Raw genomic sequence first — 21,597 nt, 5'->3', positions numbered from 1 at the left:
TTAAAACAGAGTTGCATTAATACTAACAAATTATATTAATATTAAATCGACCTTGCAGCCTTTTTTTAGACTAAAAATTAAAAGAATATCTGCCGTCTGCTGATTGTATCGAAATAATTCAAGATTATCGCATAAAGTGCGGTGTGATTTGCGAATTAATATTCTATTCAAAATATGCGCATTGCGCGAAGAATAACAACTCACGTATTTTCAGAAACAGCTTTCAAAATTGTAGAATGTATGTTTCCGATACATGAAATGTATTTAGATATCTCGAAATGGACAGAGCAGTTAAGTTAACATCGCACGGCCCTGAATTAGGCCGAAGCTTCTTATCTTTTTTCGTGTTTCTAAATTGTCGCCTCGACGCATATACTTTAGCGTCTAATCGATTTCACCTCACTATTCCGGCCTCGCGGACTCGAAATTCTTAATTAACAAACGTGGTATTCATTTTTCAAGGAAAAATGTCATTTTAACGAACTTAGGCTGCTTCGAGAGCTTGTCACCACGTCAGAATCCTTAGCTCGTTCGAGAAGACTGTCAAAGGACTGGTGTCTCTTAGGATTAGCCTCGATGATGTGCGAAGAAAAGCTTTATGAACGCGGGCTACGTTTCCGTCTATCGTCGTAGCGAGTACCGCGGCCGTTAACGGTGTTTCCTAGCAACAGTAAAAGTTTCTTTCGCTATTATATCGTTCCTTCTTCTCGCTACTTTTTGGAAAGCACCGTAGGCTAACAAACGTACACGGAAAGAAATATCGAAAATTTCGAATCACTAATCCTTTGGCTGTTTGCTGAAATAAAGACGGCGTGGTTAAAACGTTGTATTCGTGATAAAAGGACAAGGAAAATATGTTTCGCACGTATGCAAATATTGCTTCAATAATTAGTCCCCACGCGATAGGTATCGAAACACGCCGGTTTTTAAATATTCAGTTTCCCTGAACGATGGTTTTTACATGAAATTCTGATCCGTTCTACCGATATTTTCGCCAAACGATAAAATACCTTGAGATAATTGAAAAACTGTGTCTTTGCCGAGCACATATCACGCACTGGTCGCAAAACCAAAGAAACGAATGCACGATCGCGATTCACACATGCGTTGCAAGGTATCCAACCAAAACTGAAATAAAAGGAAACGATCGAAAAAACAAAACAGGAACGCGTCGACGTTTTTTAAACGACTCTCGACGCTCGACGAAATCGATATAGAAACCAACGCTTCATCGTGGCGGTGTAACGAGCCGCGACGTTTCCGACACGCGAAAAACGACGTTCGTCCTCGAGAGGATCCCAAGACGCGAAAATGGTGATGGAAGCGCAAGAAGGGGGCAGGGATTGTATGGTAAGCCGGCGGCGGCTGTCATTCGGCTACGACCACGAAGCTACGAATTCGCACGTCAGCCGACTATTCGGACTCGTGCATGCGCGCCACTAATGGATTTTCGTAAGACAGGTGTTAGAACGGCGGCGCGACATAAATGGTATGCAATTAGACACGAGCGCGACTCGGACGGCGGCGCAGCGAATTAGGAAACCGGTTATTTAACCAGCCACCGATTTCCTTTGCGTATCGCGATCGTCTCGCCACGCTAACGTCTCGTCATTGACGATACTAGCGATATACGCGTCGAATTTTTTGAAAATCTTCGCCGACGATTTTTTAGCTTGCCTCCTGCATATTGAGAAAATCTAGTCGACTGATTTAAGAGGTCGAAATATCGTACATATTGAAACGCGCATCGATTCGAAAGCGCGCAACGCGTCCGTTAATTATCGACTACCACGAAATCGAACGAGCAGAAGGAAGGAAGCCGACGGAAAAGCGTTCACGAAAATGGAGAAGCGAACTTTCAACATCCCCTCGTCGCGCTCACCCTTCGCCGTTACGCCCCATGATTCCAGCCCTATCTCAGATCAAACTAACCCCTGCGTCAGCCTGTTATGATCGAGACGAGACCCTCTTCGATCGGCCAATGGAATCATCGAACACGTTTCGAGTTAAATATTCTACCCTGCATGTAGCAATAGCCTTCTTAATGGCGTTTCTAAGAGACAGAGCAAGGTTTTGTAATGTTTAATTAAACTTTGAATATTCTCAGTTTCGCAACGTACGACATACGAAACATCCGCCAATTCGTAAGCGATACCGATATCATTCTCAATGCAAGTTTTTCGTGTCATTTAAATCGAATTTTTACGTCGCAAAAGCGACGAACAAGCGAAAGTTAGTCTCAGCTTCCTAGTAATTGCGAAGAAGAATTAATCTCTAGATTAGGGTTAAAGATTAGGGAAAGGAAAGAAGTTATTGGTGGGGAATGCTCGTATAATTGAGTCAGATTTTGTTTTCGTAATTATCGCAAAGCGGCGCGACAACCGTAACGAACGACAGGTATATAGAGATAGGCCGCGTCAGATAATCGCCAAGCAAACCCATCGGCAAACGCTAATTCAATAAGGTCGATCGGCAGACCATACGCCGCGATAGCCTGAATCGTGTAATGAACTCGCCGCGATGTATCCACGCTCCTTTAGATAACAGAATTCAACAGAAATGAAGGAAGAGAGGGGAGAGAAAGAGAGAGAGAGAGAGAGAGAGAGAGAGTGCAAATCGGTTATCATAGGAGTTGGTGGAATTTATAGAAAAGTTCCGACAAAACCTATCTTTTTTTTTCTTTTTTATAGATCGTCTAATTTAAGGATTTACGTAAACCCTTTTTCAAATCTGTTAATCGAAGACCAAATGACATAGGCGAAGTATATCGCACGTTAGTATGCGTTAGCACACTTAGGTCATACGCTATTTATGCGTTGGATATCAAAGTCTACTTTTTATCAATTTGTCCTTGATAAGTTATGAGAAAGTAATCATCGGTCAGCGGTAAACTATCGAAAGTCGAGCTTCTAATAATTTCGGTAGCTATTTTGGAATACGGATTACGCGAACCGTCGTTTATTTTTCAATCTTTTACGCGATATTACGCAAGCCAATTTTAATTTCTAACAAATCCAAAACCATTTACCGTCGATCTATCCGAATCGACGAAGACGTAGCCGAAGCAAGGTTAAACCGAAAAATCGGGTCGAAAAATCGATTTCCAAGATCTCGACTGGGAATTACTATCCACGGGGAGCGATAACGAAGCTAGAGTCCAAGAAGGGAACCGATGGAACGAGGCCGATAGCCTCGTCGCGATATAACCGCGCTCCTTTAGGTGGCAGAAACGAGGTCTTTAGCGCGGCGCGGCGCGGCTGCTTAAGGCGGCGCACGGCTTACTGTAAATTATCTCCGGCGTCATTATCAAAGATTGCGCGCGCGACCAAGAATGAAAATCGAGGGAAAACCGCCGCCGGATGACGACGAGGCCTATTCTCCTTGGCGACTCGTCGAAAAATTTCTTGCGTATTCTCTTTTTCGCAAGGACGCGTTTCTTTTTCCTTCTACCGTTATCGTCGATCCAAGTTTTTGTTATTACCATGATTATTATCATCGTTGTTGTTGTAAAACCGCAAGGCTGTGTTACTTGGTGCAACTACACGGGCCTAGAAAACCCAGGAACGCTAGCTGCGCACAACCAAAAAGCTCTAAGCCCATCTTGTTCGTTGGCCGTTCGGGAATTGGTGCACTATTCTTGCACTATTTTTGTTTTTCTAGTTATTTATTTATCTGTAACTGAAACGCGAGATGAAACGGAAGACGATAAGATTTATTTTTACCTACGATACATTGCCACCTTGACGATAATTATTAGCCGCCTATTGATGTCACGTAGCTTACGATGCAAGTGCATTCTGATTTACATTTTTAAGCACTACATATTTTACATATTAACTGCTGTATCGTTTTACCTTATCACTGTGGCATTACACTGTGCTATTGGCTATAAAGTAATTCCTTTAGTTATAACGGATATTACTTCGCATTTCTCTAATCTTTAGATTTAGTCGACCATAATCAACCGTAATCTTTTTTCTTACGATGGGCAAAAATTCCGATCGTAGTGGGGGCGAATTCCATTAATTCGTAAAATAATTTTTATAGATAACGCGTTGTCGTTGCAACAGACCCGCCAAAATTCTCATTAACTTGCGAGAACCGATCCGATAATTTCTAGTTCTTGGTATTTTACTCGTTGTTACTGTCGAATCGAAGGGAAAGATAGCAACGGCGAAGGAATCTAGAAAATTGTTTTACACAACGTACGAAACGGCTCTTGGCCGATGAAACGTATTCGGAAGAGCTGAATTAATTAAACGAGGATCTAATTAATCATCGCGAGAGGTCAATAGCCGCGTAAGCGAGAGAAATGGCTCGCGGTGAGTGGGATTAGAAGATTCTTTTGTTTTGGAAAGTAAATGCTTCGCTATCGTTGGAAAGCATTTTCGTTATTTTACGTTCGAATTAAATGACTCGCGTTCGAAGAATAATATGCTACCGCCGTGCCGTGACTTTGCGGTTTGCGAATTTTGTTATTCGCGAATTTCCTTTAACGATGACACTTCATTAAACGAAGAGCGTGCCAAACTTTTGTATCGAACAGGGTGTCTATTTGCGAACGATAGATCGTACTGTATTATCTTTTCGCGATCGATGCTAATGTCACATCGCTGTTTCTTCCGTCTTAATTGCAAGGTTTTTTATTCGTTCGAATAAAAAAAGCGAATAAACATGCTTTCCCGATCCGAAGTTGATCTTTAAAGATGAGAAACGCAAGCGTCCGTTTTCTGTGTTTCACGAATATTTTCGTAATCTGTCTTTTCTTTTCTTCGAGTATAAAACGCGAATCGAAGAGACCGGAACAATTCGGAGAGAAAACGGATTCTTGATCGTATAGAATATATTTTTCCACGCGTGAAAAATTTCACGTTCGATACGTTCGGTGATTTTGCGCAAAAACTACATTAGTTCCTCGATTTCCAGTTGTTTGCCATCGTATACGATCAAGTTTGTTGACGAAGATTAAGTACTCTATAAAAAGTGACGCGTCACAAAAAAGGCATTTAACTCCTTAAAGAAAGATCGACGTCACTTGGAATTGCAAATATATACGACCTTTGTTGGCAGTCCTGTCGAGGAATGATTATCGTGGTTATTGTCGGCTGGGGTATCAATGAATCGAAATTAAGGAGAACAATGGCGGAGCGAAGCGAGGATAGAGCAACCTTGACACGGGGCTCTTCTTCGCGATAATCAGATACTTCTAATCAGCGTGGCGGTTCGTCTTGCAGAGAACAGATCCTTAAAATTATCCGACGTGCCGCGGAATTCAACCGGAAACCGCGTACGAGATCGATCGGAGGAATGCGACGCGCACACTGCGAAAAATTGGAGCGGCCGAGAACGAACCGATACGCCGACACGCCGAGGACGTTAATCGCGCGACGGAATCGAGAAAATTGAAGGCGACACGTCACCTTTCACGCGAACGGGACTCGCACGTATCGCGGCTCGCGCTGCACCGCGCCGTTCTACCGCGATTTTCCCGATCGCCAAGCACGCAACGCCGAACCAACGATTTTTCTTATCGTTAGAATGCAACAAGTCTTTGGCAGGTAACGACTCTTTTTTCAGCTTGCAGTTTATTCCCTGCCTCGAGATTTATCTTTACCGGAGCTATTAGACGTCGCAACTAGTATTCTAAAATTATATTTGTAAAAAAAAGTCACTTTGATACTCAGTGTGCTATCCACTTAAGAAGATCATCGTTCGCCTTGCTTCGAGTTTGATTAAAAATATCATCGATTTCTACCGGGACAAAGGCTCGGCTACAGTTGCCTACTTATACCGATGGCCTTGGCGAGTTTTGCGAATTTTCCAAGAATAAGATACGTTCCGGTTTTCCGACTCGCCCTACTTCCGTCTGAACGCGTCTTCTCGTCGATTCACCACCCTTGCAGCTGCAACTCAACAATCCCAAAGACGTATTCGATTTTTCTACGAACCGCTACGTTCCCTATTCACTTTCTCGAAACCCTTAGATCTTTCATGACGATTTCAATTTTCTGCGAAAGCATCGCTAACACGACAATTTGTCACGACATGTTCGTTTTTAGTTTCCCTTTGCGGTAGGATTTCCAGTCTTAATACACATAAACCCTTCTCTCTCTCTCACACACACACACACAATACACGTATTCTCTTTCTAAATATTCCAATTCTAGCGCGATAAATAAATTTTGTTCCCATTCGTAGCTAGTAAGAAAGCGCAAGTGGCAACGAGGTTTCAGAGCTAAATCGAATTCTCCTTCGAATTGTTGGGCAATTCCAACGAACAAGTTCAAAACGCAAGATTCCCGTTTCTGCGAAACTACTCGCCCTAATCCATCTCCCTTATCAGGATCAGCCTGCCTTCGTCTCGGTTACGGAGCGAGGTAACGCTGCCGATTTTCCGCGAGACGGCTCGCTAAACGGAGCCTCTCGGCAATTTGCCGGCACGCCGCACAACTCGCCGGCCCCGAGAGCGCAATCGATTACCGTGGTCGAAACTCGCGGCCACCCGATACCGGATACAATAACCCGGGCCGCAATAGGAGCCGTGCGCGCTCCTTTAGGTGGCAGAAACCGGGTTGGTGTTCTCGGGAAGGCCACGACTCGGGCGTCCCGGCGACTTAAAGCGGCACACAAGTCACGTACCGGCATGGGACCACCGGTATTATGGCGCGTCCTCTACCCTCGGTCCACCTCCCAACACACTCTCTTACTCCCTCTCCCTCTCCCTCTTTCTGCTGTACCCTCTGCCTTGGCTGGTTGCCTCTACGTCGACCTTCTCCCTCTGTCTTCGTCGCACCGGCGTATCCCGTCATATACATATTACGCGCGGCGTATAATGTGGGTGCCGCTTGCACAGCGAGGCGGCCCGGTGTCACGCTACGTGCTTCCTGCCCGCAGGCCATGGTGTGACAAAAGGCCTTATGTCCGCCCGCTCGTGGAACACTCGTGATCGCAATGTGTAATCAAGCTCGCATGGCCACTGTATTACCACGTACACCTCTACCGTGGCCCGCGGCCATCCGACCGTCTCTATATACAGGCGCGCGCACACGAGCCACACGCATCCAACAGAGCCACGCAAGCATGTACGCACGCACGCACGTACGCGAGTAACGCGCCGCTTTTGGCCGGCCGTTTCCCGCGCACCACGCAACCCGACTCTCCTCTCTCCTTTCCACGATCGGTTTCGCAAGCCAGACCAACGCAGAGAGAGAGAGAGAGAGAGAGAGAGAGAGAGAGGGAGAGAGAGAGAGCCCAGCGGCGCCCACTTTTCTGCTCGATTCGTCGTGCCATCGTGCACCGCTTGCAACCACCGGCCCTGTGCGCTCTTTCGGAAACCACCCCCTCTCTCTTTACCTCTCCGAGGGATTTTTTTCTTTTACCACGTCTTCTTGCTTTTCGCTTTTCTCTCTCTCTCTCTCTCTCTCTTGTTTTCCTCTCGCTCTTTTTTCCTTCTGCTATCGGTGGGTAGTTTGGAATTCTAGACGGTAGACCGTGATTTAAGTTGGAACGTGGCTTGGAAGGAGGATTGCATCGAAGGTGAATCGAAGATGCCACAGGATGTTACGTTTTGACTCGTCTCGGGGATGAAATTTGCCAAGATCGCGAACTAGGTGCGAGCGAAGCTCGAAAATTTTTCCCCTAAAACGCATGCAACTGAAATATTTCTACGATTATGCCAGGATTCCTAGTGACACGTGTAAAATGTGAAAATAGTTCGCGAACGTGTCTCTACTATACGCGAAATACGCCAATTGTCGAAGATAACTGGCAAATCTCAGATGATATAAACGACACTCTGATTATAGAAAGTGCATTAACCCGTTCATCGAACCATATCGAACGATCGTTCCCGTGTCTACCCGTGGAAAATCGAAAGAGGCAATTTCTGTGTGTTTTAACGCGAATTGGGAGAGTGCAAAACGGATCGGGACGGAAAGTTAAGAGCGGAAAAGGGCAATCCTGGCGGTCGAGCCCAGGTCCCCCGGTATACGTTGCACTTTTGGCAGTTTCCGACCGGTGTCGGGATGCAGTCTGCCGCGAGTAACGTGTTTACCTAGACTATTGATCGAAGGGGGCGAGAGATCCGTGTTCAGGCAGGGGTGTGCGGCTTCTGGAAAACTAGGACCACGGGAATAGAAGATGGGGAATTTTTGCCGAGTTTCCACCTTGTCGAGGATAGGTGGAGAAACAGAGAGATAGGTTACGGATATTCAAGAGCCAACGGGATAGCTGAGCGTATCCATGCGTCAGGAAACTTTCCAGACCTCGACTCGACAACTCGACGAGGACGCTCTTTGCGCCGCGCTTTGATACTTTTCCTGGCCCGATTGGAATTTTTTCGCCACTCGATTCCATGTTTCTCCTCTTTTCCTCGGTTTTATTTCCCACGTGATTCCGCGAGTATAAACTGCACGCCATTCGATATTTCTTCGAAGATAATTACACGACTTTGATAGTCGAAGCGTTCGAAGCATCGAAACTCACCAACCTTCCCATGCGACGATCGAATCGGATTTTTGATCATTTCCAGTCGACTAAATCTTTCTATCGCAGTACGTATCGGCGCTATCTTTTCGAATAAATGGAATGGGCTGTAACTGATTTTTTGTAGAATCTACGTGGCTATTTCGGTATGTATTTTACGTTATACGAAGTTTACAGTAGGTTTGATCCCAAAGCGTTTCCTAACAATTTCGATGTCTCCTTTCCGCGACGCAATTTGTCTCGGTACAACACTTTCTAACTTAGAACGTGGTCCCGATTTAGATCGAACCAAAATGATACTGCACTTACATTTTGACAGAATTGCAAAGGAAAATAAAGGAACCACGAAAATCGCGAAAAATATAAAACACGAGTTAATTACCACGATAGACCACCTTAAACACATTCGTGGCAACAACGTAAAAACGAAGACAAAGACGTCTCGACGAATCTTGGATCGATCGCAAATTCGATAAAGAAAGTCAGAAAAGAATCGTAACACCTTACCGAAAAACAAGGGATAAAACACCTGCTCTACAGCGCTCCATGTAATTTCCACGCGATGTAACTTTCCGAACTTTGTCAATTTAAAAAAAAAAAAAAAAAAGAAAAAAGGAAGATAGAAACAAATCCAATATCACCACTGAAATATTCACCTATTCGATCCTCGGTTCATCGCAAATGATGCCGCGCCGATTTTGGACGATTCGTGTACACTTTCGTTCGAATCACACTTTTTTGTTTATCAATTGCACAGTGGTCGACGTTTAAAATCAAATTAAAAATCGCTCGATCCGCGAAACACCATTCGAATCGATCTCTTTTTTTCTCAATCACGATTTCTGATCGCTTCCGTTCGATGTTCCATCGTTACGTATCACCGGGCACGGCGGTTCAAATGTCTGTAACGGCACGGAGCGCGGCGCAGAAAAGCGAAAGACCGTGGGGCAGCAATTTCTGCGCCGGTCAGAATCTAATCCGCCGCGAACAGCCGCCTTTCGTGATACCCGTTACACACACCGTGGAGAAAACGTCGAACGCTTCGGTGTCCCGAGCGGCAGTAAGTTGAATTCCCAAACGGGCGGGTGTGGCGACCGTCCCGCAACGGGCACCGAAACGGATGCCGCTATCTCCTCCGACACACCGACGCGACTCCCGGCGTTTCTCTCTCCCTCCCTCTTTCCACCACCGATTCCCAACTTCTCTTCAACTTTTCTCCGTCGACAAGCCTTTCGCGATTTTTCTACCTTCCACCGTTACTTCTTTTTTTCTTCCACCTTTCTCGTCTTTCTTTTTATACCATGGGAGGAGAAATCGTTAGGAAGGCGACCTTTTTCACCAGAGAGACTGTCCGATTCCACGTACGAAAACGCGTGGCATTTCAAAAGAGACGCGTTTTCTTTGGACCGATCGACGTAACTAAAAACATTTTACGAGATAATTCGCACCGAATTCTTTTACATAATTCTTTAACACCGAAACAATCGTAATACGGATGGCTCGTTCGATCGATTTCGACGAATGGATCGCGAAAGATCGGCACGCGAAACACGTCGAAACACTGCTGTCACAGGATTTCACGAACGTGACGGACGATTTTCAGAGAAAAGGAAAAATAATTTCGTCGAATCGGCATTCCGGTAAAATTCCTGGCGAAACGCGGCTCGTCCAAAATCGACTGACGGATCTGCTCGTGGTTCGACACGGCGCGGCGATTCGACTCGTGAAAGCGTGACACACGCGCGACAGCGTGCCATCGGTGGCCGATCGAACGACACTTTCCTCGTGACACTTTTTTTTTCCAGCACGGGAAACACGACGGTGGCCAAATATCGGGTCGTGAACGGAACGGCGCGACGGGACGCGTTCGCGTGGCGTGTTGTCACGCGCGACGGGTGAAGCACGGCGATCGCGTGCGAACGCTCGAAGGAAACTCGAGCACGTCGCCGTTCGGCGACGATGACGGGGCGACGGATGAAAGAAAGGCGACGCGGAGCAAGGGAAGGATCGACGGGCGACCGTTCATCTCCATATTCATGGGGGACGACGTCGAAGCGCGACGATTCCGTGAGCTTTAACGAGCCGTAAAACGTAACGAAAAGAAAAAAAAGAAAAAAAGCGCAGGCGTGCCGCGACCAACACACTTACGAATTATCGCCGCCTTTTCGAATTGCGAAGTTATCGGCGGCACCGGTCGTCACGCAGCTCCGACACGGTGAAGAGAAAAAAAAAAAAAAAAGGAAAGAGGCAGACGGCTCACAGACACATCAGGGACACTCACGCGCTCACTGTTTGCATTGGTTGTCGTCGTCGTCGTTATCGTGGACGGTGTCGTTGCGGCTGTCGTGGTCGCGACGATCTCGAGACTGGCCGATATATACTCGCGAGACTGGCGGTATGCTCGCGAAAAGGAAGAGAAAGAAAGAGAAGAGAAGAAAAAAAGCAAAGAGAAAAAGAACGTTGCTCGAGCGCGCGGAAGTAAAAAAAAAAAAGAGCACGGCACGGATCGGAGAGTCGAAGACGAGGAGCAAAAAAAAGAAGCGGGACTCGCAGAACACTTGACTGGCCGCGCGGTTACGAACACACAACACACTATATCACCGACCTGCACGAGAGCACGGTAGCCAGCGGAGTTCTCCTGGATCCTCACGTATCCAGCGTGACGATCCGTGCGTGCCGCGTGTCCACGTTCCGAAAGTGTCACCTCCCTCTCCAGTCGGTCGGCTTCAGACGTGTGCACCGGCGAAGATCCGTGAAAGGAGGAAGAAGAGGCGAGAGATCGGCCAAGCCAGTCGTGGTTGGACGATGTCGGTGGCGCGCACTTCTCTTTCTCTCTCTCTCGTACCCTCGCACTCTCGATCCTCCGTCTTTCTTTCCTCTTGCGATTCTCTCTTTCTCCCTTTTACCGTCTTTTTCCCGTTTCTTTTTTTACCGTGTGCCTATAGCTCCGCCTCGGTTCATCGGCTGTTTTCCACGTCTTTGACGTTTTCCCTTCTTCCTGTCTCGCCGCTACTTTCGAGGGTTCTCTTCGTTTTCTTTTTTCCCTTCGTGTCGTTCCCTCTCGAAAACCACCAGCTAGCCGCGTGCACGTTCGACGTAGCGCGGCGGCAAAGAGCCGAGTATAGGAAGAGACCAGCACGACGTGTCCGCGCGAGACGGAAAGGAAAAGGAAAGCGCGCGCGCGTCCCGTGAAAGAAAGAGGAAGAAGGAGGAGAGTAGGAGCAGATGCCGAAGGAAGAGGCGGCTCGGGGTGCGGAGGAGGAAAACCGAGCGACGGTGGCGGCGGCGGCAGACTCGGTTGACTCGGTGGCCGAGCGGTATCTCACCCGCGAAAAGCGTCCCGCGATCAGGTGACAGCGGGAGTACACACCGGCGCTACTCAGGAGCGAGAAAGAGGGACGGAGCAGCCGTGTGGTGCGCGCGGAACACGAGAGGAGTCGAGCGAACGAGACGGAACGAATGGCCCGCTCGCGCTGCCAACGGAGACAGAAGCCTGGTGTCGGCGGTGGAGGGGCTGCTTGTGGGACGGCGGGAGGTTAAACACGCCGAACGCCAGCCAACCGACAGAGAGGAAAGTGGGAGCGAGCAGGAGGGAGAGAACGATAGTCGGCGCTCGTGCGTTTCGAGTGTGACTGACAGCGAAAAAAGAAAGAAGAGCGTCGGGAGACTGGCGGCGAAGGAGGAAAAACAGAGGCAGAGAGGAAGAAGAGAAGAAGAAAGAGAGGAAAAAGGAAACCGGGGAGGAAACCGATGGAGAAAAAGAAGACGACCGGTAGACGGAACCCGGGGAGAAGTTGGAAAAGGGGGACGAAGATGCTATCGTCCCGCCGGGAAGAACAAAGAGAAATAACGCGCGTGTAACGAAGACGAGGGCGTAAAGGAGCGAGGGTGAGACGAGAGGAGACGAGAAACGGATATAGAGGCGGCGTATAGCGGCGGGGTACGCGATGCGCGACTCGCCGGGGTGGAAGAGCGTGCGCGCGCGCGCGCGCACGTTTCTCTCGAAGGGGGAAGTCGAGGGAGAGAAGGGCTCCCTGATCGCTTCTGAGTGCAAACGGTTCGGCGTGCGGTGGGACACTGGCAGGCGGGCGGCTGGCTGAAACTGCTGTGGATAGCGGGTGGCGAGCGGTGCGATACTCTACCTACGGGACGGGACGGGCCGAAAGCCGGGCCGGGACCCCCATCCACCTATACGAAACGCACACAACCGTTCGTTCGTCGGTCGGGTCTCCCCTCGCACACACAAAGAGAGCGAGAGACCCGACGGACGCGCCACGCAGAGAGCGCGCCGGCACACAGCCGCGTTCTCACACTAACGGTGAGTCAGGCAGGCGAGCACAGGCGGCTGCCAGGCAGACAGGCAGGCAGGCAGGCAGGCAGGCAGGCAGGCAGGCAGAGGCAGGCAGGCAGGCGGGCAAGCAAGGCAGCCACGGCACGTTACTACGCCAACGGCACTGCCTTCCCTCGGCTCGATTCGGTCTCGCTCGGGCGGCCGCGTTAGTCCGACTTTCCCGTCTTCGTCGACCGCCACGCTCTGTCCTCGTTGTCCTCCACTAACTCGTTCTTCGTTGCTCGTTCGTTCCCTCGTTCTCTCTGGCGCTCCGTTCCGTGCCGCTACTCTCCCTCTGCCTCTCCGCCGCCACCTCATCCCCGATCTCCTCGTCGTCGTTCTCCTCCCCCTTCCTCACGCTTCAGCCGATGCTCTCTTCCGCAAGCGCGCACGATCCTGCCTCTCTTTTTCTCCACGTTTCTTCTCCTTCTCTCGGATTCTCGCCCTCCGTCCTTGTCTATTAAACGATCCCTCGGTCTGATCGTTCCTCTCGGATCGTGTGCACCGCTCCCTCGTTCTCTTTCTCCAAGCGTCGGCTTCTCTTTGTCGTTTCGTCCTCGTCTCTCCTTCGCTTCTCTCCCTCTCTCTCGCTCTTCCTCCGTCTGTCGCGTTCTCTTTCCGACCCCGCGATCGTTCCTCGTCACGCCGTTCTCGCGCCGTCCTCTTCGTTTTCCCGCTGTCCTCCTCCGACCTAGTCGGCGTTCTCTGTTCTCTCTTTTGGAGAGCGTGTGCGCGCGCGCGCGCGCCCACACTCGAGCGGTAGCATATCGTAGGTCCGCCTGCCTACCGGAGCTTTTCAGACACCGATGAACGTGCTGGAGGCCCGAAAGCACGCGAGAGAAAGAGAGAGGAAACGAGGGAGAGAAAAAAAGAGCGAAAAAAAAGAGGCTGCGAACGAGAAGAGGCGAGCCGAGTGGAGAAAGAGAGGGACGAAGAGAGATAAAGAGAGACGTGACCGCGGGGATGTAACGGGTGTGTATGGAACGGCGGCACGACGACGACGACGACGACGACGACAACGACGACGACGACGACGACAACGACGACGACGACGACAACGTCGACGACAACGTCGACCGACCGCCCGACCGACCGACCGCCCGACCGACCGACCTCTCCTTGTTCACGAATTTTTCGTCGCTCAGCCGGCTGGGATGAGTTTCGGGAAGCCGGCAGCCGAGGTGGAAATTGCTTCCAGAGAAATTGGATTTCACGATAATGGCGCGAATCGGTTCCAGAGATTTCCAGGAAACCAAAACGCCGGGAAAGGAGCGGGATGCGGTGGTCCCGCTTCGATTCGTCCCGTATTGCCGGGCGACTGTAAATTTCTCGATACACGCGACAGAACCCGTACTACGTGAACTTCGCTGTTCCCGTTTCGGCTTTCTGGGGATCTCCGACAACTGTCGCGACTGCCGCCACAGGAATTACGTTCCACTTCGAATTTTTCGTCGCTTTTTTAACTCCACGGAGGCGGAATTCCACGAAAGATATTGTAATTTATTACTATAATCTGAAATCTAGGGACAAGCAATTGTAGGATAACGTTTTTCGTAATATCGGTGTCACTTAACGTTTTAATTTCTGGGAATATCAAGTTGAAAATCTCGTCACATGTACTAAAATTCATTTGCGAATTGCAAATTTCAGCGATTTCTTCCTTTCGAGCTTAAAAATGGATCGTTTAGCGAGGATTGACATGGATTTTTAAGATTGTACGTGGCTGTGTATTTCACGGTAAATACAAGACCCTTGTACGGTTCGACGTTCGCTCGTTTAAGTAGATTTACGTAATATCTTCGTCACTACTAATTGGCTGGCCCTTCAAAGCGCAGCCAGTCACTGCGCTAGTTACTATCGCAAACAGAATTAGCGTGATTTGCGTTTGCGGATCTTTCCCTGAAACCTTGGTCCGAGTACAAAACTAACGGAGCTCGCGGTTGAGTTCCAACTGCTACCATTCTTGCTTCGTGTGCGACTATCCTTTCGGCGTCAATGGTCAAACCTGGATATCTACTTAATTACATTGCCACTTTCGAAAAGACTAGGAAATTGAAAATACATTGCGACGTGAAACCAAAACGCCCGGTGATATTTCGAAGATCGAACTCGTATCTAGCTTAGCGAAACTTAGCGAAGGATCGAGCACGAGTAGAGACATGCTCGCAATCAAATATGATCAGGAAAGAGACTCAAGCATTAATAAAATTCAAACCAGTTTAGCACGGTATATTTAACAGCAACTTACGCAGCTGTCATTTAAAAAACATCTACCCACCGTGCAAAACGAACCAACCAAGAATCTCATTTCGAAAGGTTTCGTCGTCTCGAGGAATCTACGAAAAGAAATCAGGCTGGGTTCGCTCGGGAAACTTTCTTTCGCGTTTGAAAGTGAGCTGCCGGGATCCAAGGAGCCGACTCGTCATCATCGCTAGTTACCATACCGGTGTAATTCGCTGGAATCAGAGGAATAGTCAATGGTCTTCAGGAGGAAAAATCGTCCGTGGAGATACGAGGAACAAGCCGAGGCTATTGGCCGTTCGAGGGGTTAGCCGTCGGCGTCGGTGACAGGAAACGGAGGAGATCGGCCGGCGCGAGACGCGCGCGGGTGCCTGTCCGCTTTCGTCGTCGCGGCGCTTCCGATCGGGGGCAAGGCGGTCTCAGCTATTCCAACAAAGTATTCCGCACACAGAGAGCCGCGGGCGCAGTCGCCGAGTCTGCGAAGTTGCCTTAATCTCGATCCGCCTGTCTTCCCTTTCTCTGTCCTTCTCGCTCCCCGTCTCGCCACCCGTTCCCGTCGTCACTGTGAACGACAGACTTTGAGGGTGACTTTGAACGAGATAGAGAGTTCGAGAAACGAGAAAACGAACCGTGGAACGGAGAAGGACCGGCCGTAATCCGGGTAAAGAAAGAACCGCTACCGAGAGAGGTAGAAAGGAAGGGAAACGAAAGGCGACATCGCGCGGATGGTAGAAGCTAGGATGAAAGAGGAAAGACAGACGGGCAGAGGGAAACGACAGAATACCTGAGCACAAAGGCGTGCTCGACATGGCGAAATACAGGCGATCCACGGTCCACGGATGGCCGCGTACAGCATAGAGAAACTATGGACCCGCATCGCGCCGACAACCGCCGCGCTATGCCACCACCGTCCCCGTTCGTTTCACGCTCGACGCATCGCTTCGCAACTCCGAGCACACGGCACTCCGGGCCGGCGAACGTTCGAGCGGCATTCGTTTCGGGTTACGCTGTGATTGTCGCCTGTGAAAGAGGCCCGATCTTCGTCCGCGAGAACGAGGGTTGCGTGCGGGGGACGAAAGAGAAGTCGAGCCGGGAGATGGAACGCAGTGGGAGGGCGGTACCCCCTTAACACCGGGCACGAGGCAAAAAGGGGTCCAGCTGCGCTGCATCCTTGTTCGGGCTGCTCCGAAGGGAGTTCGGGGATTATTAAAATGCTGCAGAGGGGTGGGGAACCTCGTTCGTTCTACTGTTACCGGGGCTACGTAGCCACGAAACCGGTAAAATCTTCCTCGTCGCTCCTATGCGTTTCGTCGCTTTCCATCTTTTTTTCTCTTTATCGCGTCCCCCTGTCCCTCCGTTTGGCTTTGCTTCTCTGCCTCTCTGCTTCTCTTTCGACCGGCTGATTCGGTATTCAAGTTCGAGTCGTGGTGCACAGGCCGCTGCATAAAATGTCTCCCCTCCCTCTACAATGATACCAATCAAGCCGGCCGCCATCGAGCCTACCAATCAGGGAAGCTTTGACGCGCAGCGACAACGTTTTTTGGGGTTAATTCCAGGGAAACGGCTGGCTGACGACGCGACCCTGAGATCGATTGCCGTTCTACGAGACGATAGGAAACGCGCTACCGTGTAAGATGGAAGATCGTCTAGCGTTCGAAGGAAAGTGGATCGATGTATAGTTTCGAGGACGATGACCGAGAGACTCGAAACATTTTCGTTAGACGATCGTGGAGGAGGCTGCGATAGTAAAATTCTGTACGCGGTTCACCATATCGGAGCTAAATGTTCGTAGACACGAAAGCTAAGTCTTTGGAAACCGAGAACACCGAACCGATTTGTAATCTACGTGTGACGCGGGCGTCGGACAAGGTGAAGCCTAATTATGCCGCGCGATCCCTGTCCTCGCTTAACGATCTAAACAAGGGAACCTGACGACCCTTCGACACCTTGTACCTTCTTGACCACCTTGCCTCTCACCGACACAAAGAATCCGTAAAGCCACTTGCACTATGTCCCTCCGGGTTTAGTTACCTGGGAGGCTTAAGGGATCCTAATACTTCGTTCATTGTCAAACGACGAACGTTAAATGAAGGTATCAGAGAACGACTCTGTACCATCGAGCCTCTACGGAAAAATATTTTCCCTGGGGCGTCTTTCTTGCTTCCTACGTAGAAGCTGTTCTATGTTAATCTCTTCTCGGGACTATTTGTCGTTAAGTGCTCGAAAATCGTCACAGGTAAAAGTCAAGCGGAATATTTAACGTTACGATGAATATATTCTGCCTGGTCGCTTCTTTTTTACTGGAATAATGCTTCTAAATATAGTGGCACGTGTAAGGCCGTAAATTTTGTTACGATAGTTCAATGTTTTATAAACGAAGGCCAGTTACGTTCGGTCGAACGTAGATAAGTGCAATTAATAGCGTTTATCGCGTGGCATAATTTAAAAACAGTGAAATTAAATCGACAGCGTGGAGAAAATCCTTTCTTTGGTGAAAAGTTTTGATTTTTAAACGATTACCGTGGACGCGTTGAATGTACGTCGTTGGTGTCGTACTTCGCGAAACAGAGGGTATTGTACTTTGCAAAACTGAAGGAACACACTTACCCTGTTAGATAAATGTTGTTTTCCTTCGAGTAATGTTTCCAACTCCTGAAATCCTTTCGCCTCCTCGGTGGTCCTTGAAGAGTAATGACCGCTTCGCTGTCGAAAAATAACAGCGTCTATTAGCACACGCTAAATGAAATGATCGATAAATCATCCTGCTAAGCTACGAACTAACTTTCGCGCTCTTTACAATTTTTCGGTGTGTCTCGTCGTTAAAACGTCGATATTAGATAAAATTAGCAACTTTAAAAGAAACCGCACATTCGACGAATAAAAGTCGACGACAGAGGAGCCGCCACTACACTCTTGAAGAACCTTGCGATATTAATCGTCGATATCTCGTTCGAAGTACCTTAACTTCTGCTTCGACTCAATCCGCGAACAACACGGAACAAGCGATAAACGCGAAAAACGGCACAACCGTAAAATAACAGAAGCGAGGACACGAGATCAACGAGCTGCTGTTGACGTTTCTCTTCGCTCTCCTGTCTCTCACCTTCGCAGCATGGAACAGCTTACTTGCGGCCTAGGCGCGCATAATCGCACGGAAACGTTCCGCAAACAGCTCCGTCCCGGGGTCCATAGATTCCCGCCGAGTTTGTCCCGGATATCGTGCAGCCCAGTCGCGGGAAGGGATCGCCGGCAACGTCCCGTCACTAATTACATTCTCCTCGCGCAATCACGGCCGCGTGTACACTTACGCCCGTCCCGTTCCGTCTCCCTGGCTCGTGTCCAATTGCCCCGTCGGATCAGAAGCTCCTTCTTGGCTGGCCCCACCGAGTTCTCCTCCGTTCTTTCTCCGCACGCCACTATCTTCCTTCTCGTTCACTAGCTGCCTGCCTGTCTGTCTCTGACTGCTTGCCTGCCTGTCCGCTTGCTTTCGTCCCGTTCGAGATACCTGGGATTCTGAAACACCTTGCCCTCGATTTGCGCCGAAGTATTCCGACACTTGGGTATTCGTAAAGTTTCCCAAGTCTGAATGAGAAAATGGAACAGATCAAGGGTCATAGGGGGGGGAGTTTTTTTGGGTTGGAGCCAATGATGTCGAATGGGCGGCGGTGGAGGGTGGTTCCGATCGGTGTTCGGGAGAAATTTTTGGATTTAACGTGGAACTTATCTTTCGAAATCGAAGGTGGTCGAATTGACGGAATTTTGACGAGAACTCGAAACTGAGAATGATGCGAATTCGTTGCATTTACTAATACTGGATACTACCTTATACGAATGCAGGCATTTCCGCCGGTAATTGTGAAGTTAGGAACTAGTCTCTGTCCGTTGGGCTTAGTATTTTTACAATTACAAATAATTCAGATTCGAAGAAATTGAAAAGCACTCATAAGCAACGGGATATATACATTTTTGAAGGAATTATAGAAAATTAGAATATTCTTTTCACTATCCTGAAATTTCGAGAAGACGAGTGGTTTTTCAGAGCATATTTTCGCACGGGTCACAGGCAATTTGCTTTGACGTTCTTGGGGTTAGGAACGTAACGAGTTTTGAGAAAGGGATGATGGTTTTTCAGGCGGATTTTGGAAGTGGTGTAGAGTGAAAACGCGGGAGACAGGAAATTGGATTCTAATTCGAAGCAGGGCTTGATAATGCACGAAGTGGCAGGGAAGGTGGAATCTGGAACTGGATTTTTCGCAACGATCGAACACACGTAATCGGCTCCGGTTAATTTTTCGTACGATAATGGAATGTTTCGAGCGAAACGTTATTTCGTGACGGTCTTGAAAAATTGATCGTAAAACAGAGAGATTCTCGACTGATATTATAAAAATTGAAAATCTTACAAATAAATAGTTCGATCAAAATACTCGATCAAATGTTTATACCGCATTTAATATCAACTTCATTTAAAACGTCACTTCAAAAGTTAATCTAAAAGTATAAATCTGACGAAGAAATAACTGTGAAAATAATTACAGATACCAAATTAACAGATCTGTCAATCGGATGGCAAACAAAATTAAAATAATCCTTGCCAAAATTCGTAAATCAAATCGATCGATTCTATATCTTAAAATTATAATGAAAACGGTGATAATGACGAGGAAAAAGACAGAATAGTGCGCGTGGAGTTGCATTAAAAGGAACAGCGTAATGGCCGAGGCGTCGAAGGCGATAAAATTTTATCAGAGGCGACGTACCGTGGTGCACACGAGCACGCAAAAATCCATACACGCGGCCAACCCCCTTAACACACACCCTTTCGCCCGTTACGGGGTGAGATCTGTAAAAGTTGAAACACTCGGCCCTGGGTAACGTCGCGCGTTTATCCGCACGATTGCGCGCGGATATCGAGCCGCGGAGGATGTCTTCTCGAGTCGTTTCCGTTATTGGAAACTTTTGCGGAACGATACAGAGAGAAACGATTATCCTTGGACAGGACCTTGGGCTTCCGCAATGGACATTGCGTTTCAGCGACTTTGTTTTCCTCGAGTTGTTCGTAAAAAATTCTCCAACGCTTCTCCGGTAGACACTCCTTCCTAGAAACAAAGTTTTAAGCGGCGAGCGTCGATAATTTTTTCATTTTAATCGTACCAGTAGTATTTTACACGGACGATCGTTATCTGTATAATTTTTATTTACGGAATGTACGAAACATTTGGCCCTCGGAGATTCTACTCTGCAGTTTTTAATTCGAAGGTCCTCCTATTGGTTCTCTACATGTAAAAAAAAAAAAACGATCGATAATTTCTTTCTTTCGTCGAGGATTAAACATATCGCACGTACTTTTTCAGTCTCCGTCAATCGATATCTCTGCCAATGTTAATTTTCAAATCCTCGCGTCTTCGCGTACCTTAATTTCCACCGCACTGCTGCCTCCTCTCAACGATACACTTTTCTCATCTTCTCGCCAGGAGTTTCGTCGATCTACCAAGATTAACACCTTCAAAATTCCTGCCAGAAGTTAATCAATTTTCTTCGCGAACGACGCACACGAGCCACGTGTCTCGTTTTAAAGATTCTCTCTTTCTTTTTTTTTTTTTTTTTTTCTAAACGCCACGCGAAGATTTCTCCGTTCCGGGAAGCCAAAGTTGGACAAAGTTGAAAGTCTCGCGGAGGACCGCGACGAATCTCGACTCTGGAGGCGAGGATGAGCGCGGAAGAAGAATGGAGACCGCGTTAACGACGAGAAATTTCGCACGCGCGCGATATCTTGGAAGCCGCGCGTTCCCGGCTAACTGGCGACTTCCTACTGCAGGAACATCCTGGCCCACGATGGATGGGGTTGTACAGGAAACCGGGATTCTTCTTGCTCGGGGATTCGCCGGCTAACGGAAGCCAGTTATCCCGCGTGTTGATCTTGGATCGCGCACGGAAAATACATAGAAAATTCGTATCTCCGGCGAAGCTTCGTGGGGAACCCTCGAACGAACTTCAATTCAAGGCGAACAGCATGGAACCTCGCTGCCGGTAATATTTGGCTCGGTTCGATACGGCGATGTGTTTCTACTCCTGCGAGGATTAACAGCGTGCGCTACGCGGTTTTACGGTTTCTTCGCTTCAATTTTGGAAATACCGTATTTTCGTTTAATTTTAATTTAGGATTTGGAATTTAATTTCGCGTTATTCCTTTGTTTCTTAGAGCAGGAAGAATAGAAGCGTCTCGGTGGATTACGAATGCGCGAAGCTAGACAATACGTTCTACGCTTAGAGACAAGTAAGGTTTCGCTGGAACATTACATTCGGATAACAAATATCAAATAGGAATATTTGCCAGAAGAAAAATAGAACTTAGGCCGATAACAAGCTTCGCGAACAATGAATTATAAATGCGATCGTGTTAATGTTTAATAGATGGAGGAACAAGCGATTATAAAAATAGGTGAAAATGGAAATGGAAGATATTTGAATTTTGAAGAAAAAACAAATTAATGACTTAACGAATTTCAATGAATGTCGGAAGCAAAAATAATCCTTGGCTT

General features: G+C 48.2%; 1 protein-coding gene across 6 annotated transcripts in view; it reads right to left on the bottom strand.

The window, feature by feature from the left end:
* LOC117239480 overlaps window positions 1–18,607 on the bottom strand; it is a 71,374-nt gene extending 52,767 nt beyond the window's left edge. The window contains exons 1-2 of one of the 6 annotated variants that reach the window (XM_033505063.1): window positions 18,364–18,607; window positions 17,663–17,758 (exon numbers count right to left, since the gene is read on the bottom strand). The gene's annotated coding sequence lies outside the window, so the exon portion shown is untranslated. The other 5 variants (XM_033505066.1, XM_033505061.1, XM_033505065.1 and 2 more) reach the window with 5 other exon arrangements.
* Window positions 18,608–21,597: the final 2,990 nt, after the last annotated feature.

Source organism: Bombus vosnesenskii, unplaced genomic scaffold (genome assembly GCF_011952255.1).
Source record: "Bombus vosnesenskii isolate JDL3184/JDL3185 unplaced genomic scaffold, Bvos_JDL3184-5_v1.1 scf7180000014056, whole genome shotgun sequence".
Classification (NCBI taxonomy): Eukaryota; Metazoa; Arthropoda; class Insecta; order Hymenoptera; family Apidae; genus Bombus; species Bombus vosnesenskii.
The sequence above is the reverse complement of the archived record's forward strand: the minus strand, read 5'-3'. Positions and strand labels throughout refer to the sequence as shown.